The 2,500-nt window shown below is 32.6% G+C and overlaps 1 protein-coding gene across 2 annotated transcripts in view; it reads right to left on the reverse strand.

Annotated features, from left to right (window-relative positions):
• Positions 1 to 2,500, reverse strand: part of ap3s1 (adaptor related protein complex 3 subunit sigma 1) — a 16,745-nt gene that overhangs the window by 7,328 nt on the left and 6,917 nt on the right. The window contains exon 5 of one of the 2 annotated variants that reach the window (XM_079382436.1): positions 2,245 to 2,500. This exon is cut by the window's right edge and continues 349 nt beyond it. The exons of the other annotated variant lie outside the window; for it this stretch is intronic. The gene's annotated coding sequence lies outside the window, so the exon portion shown is untranslated. Of the gene's footprint in view, positions 1 to 2,244 lie in introns of those variants that run through there. 2 annotated transcript variants of the gene reach the window in all.

The raw sequence follows: 2,500 nt of genomic DNA on the forward strand, positions 1-2,500 counted from the left end.
TATATTATAATGATTTCTGAAGATCATGTGACACTGAAGACTGGAGTAATGATGCTGAAAATACAGCTGCAGATCACAGAAATACATTACAGTTTAACACATATTCACATAGAAAACAGCTGTTTTAAATAGTAAAAATCTTTCACAATTTGACTGTTTTGCTGTACTTTAGGTCAGATAAATGCAGGCTTGGTGAACAGAAGAGACTTATTTAAAAAACATTAAAAATCTGACAGTCCAAAATCGTTTGACTGGTAGTGTATGAAACATGATCTGATGTCTTGCTGTGTTGTGGGTCTGATGGATCAGGAGATCTGGTCCGTGTGAGTGTCTGTCGGTCCTCAGGGGGTGTGTGTGGGGCTCAGCAGTACCTGTGTCTACCTGTCCTGTCTGGGACACTGAAAGATAAAGGTCTGCAGAAAGAGAGAAACGCACAGAGCTGGAGACAGTCAGGAGAGAGTGAAGAGAGACAGTTACAGCAGCTCAAGATCAACACACTTCATCCAGAAGCACCGCACGCAAACAGAGAGAGCCTCAGTCAGCCAGAACAATAACTCTAGAGAGGAGCCTTTTCATAAATATATACATATATGTGTCCTGCAGCACAAAAGCAGTCATGAGTAGCACAGGTATATCTGTAGCAATAGCCAACAATACATTGTATGGATCAAAATTATACATTTCTCTTTTATGACAAAAATCATTAGGATATTAAGATCATGTTCCATGAAGATATTTAGTAAATTTCCTACCGTAAATATATCAAAACTTCATTTTTGATTAGTAATATGCATTGCTAAGAACTTCATTTGAACAACTTTAAAGGAGATTTTCTCAATATTTAGATTTTTTTGCTCCCTCAGATTCCAGATTTTCAAATAGTTGTATCTCAGACTAATATTGTCCTATCATAACAAACCATACATCAATGGAGAGATTATTTATGTATAAATGTATAAATCTCAATTTCAAAAAATGTACCCTTATGACTGGTTTTGTGGTCACATATTATTATTTATGTACGTTTGAATAAATCTGCCATGAAGGCAAGTTTTCATTAAAGCCAACTGTTATTCAACAACAAATTAGAATATTAACACTATTTTGTTGACATAAAAGTGCGTTCTGTGAGTTTTTGCTGATGTGTTTTGTGGCAGGACTGTCCTCTCGGCGGCGCTGGTGTGCGGGGGGTCTGAGATGAATCGACTCTGAACACAAACACTTCAGCGCCACGGCTGTTTGCATTGTGACTCTGCTTAAACGCTCTCATACTGCAGAAACCTCAGCGCTTACCATCTCTAAGCAGGATGTGTGTCACGGTAGTGTCCGTTCTACTGAATTTAATTCATTGCAATTATAATTAATTGTTTTAATTAATTTAAATAATTAATTCTAATTTTATTATTTTAAATCATAATTTTAGATTAAAATTGCACAGATTTTTGATGCAGATTTTAATAAAAAGCAAATCACTGTCGGGATGATTTTGATTATTGCATTATAGTCATGAGAATTTAATGTCAAAGCAATGCAAGTCACAATGCAAAAAATCTGTTTGTTTTTTATTATTATTTATTTTTGGCTTTTTTGAGGCGAGTAGAGAAAAATTGTAATTATGTCCAAAGTGTGTGTGTGTCTAATATATATATATATATATATATATATGCATTATCTTTGAGTTTGAGACGAAACATGACGGTGTTTCTCTGAGATTCACTCTAATGCAATTCAACATCAGAATAAACGCAGCATTATCAAATATTTAGAATCATTCTGACAGAAAATAACATCTTGCCTTTGGCTTGACTAGTTTGGGTTTAAAAGACACTTAATATTTATATGAAATATTATTGATTTAACAGCACTGACACTATCAGATGAGAACAAAACTAAATTAATGACTCTACACTGCAAAAAATTATTCTGAGTTTTGTCTTGTTTTCTAGAATAAATATCTAAACATTCTTGAATCAAGATGCATTTACTGGACAAGTAAAATTATTTAAGATATTATGTCTTGTTTTCAGTAAAAAAAACAACAAAAAAAAAACAATTAAAAAACAAATTCTATATATAAATGATCTTAGTTTTTCCTTAAAACAAGCAAAAATATCTACCAGTGGGGCAAGAATAATAATCTTGTTTAGCCTTTGGATTAAGATTATTTTTCTTACCCCATTGGCAGATATTTGTGCTTGTTTTAAGGAAAAACTCACAAATTTTTTTTTTTTTTTTTTTTTTTTTAACAAAAGACATAATATCTTAAGTAATTTGACTTGTACAGTAAATGCATCTTGATTCAAGAATGTTTAGATATTTATTCTAGAAAACCAGACAGAAACACTGAGTAAGAGAATCATGTTTGCAGTGTATTGTCTTCTGCTTTATATCTGAACTGAATATGCTTGGCTCTGTTATTGATCTGAATTATGCCTCTATTGTCTCATGTTTGATGAAGTTTGCATCACTGATTGTGTTCTCTGCTGTTTGTCTCTGTGAA

This window comes from Barbus barbus (genome assembly GCF_936440315.1).
Source record: "Barbus barbus genome assembly, chromosome: 28".
Taxonomy (NCBI): Eukaryota; Metazoa; Chordata; class Actinopteri; order Cypriniformes; family Cyprinidae; genus Barbus; species Barbus barbus.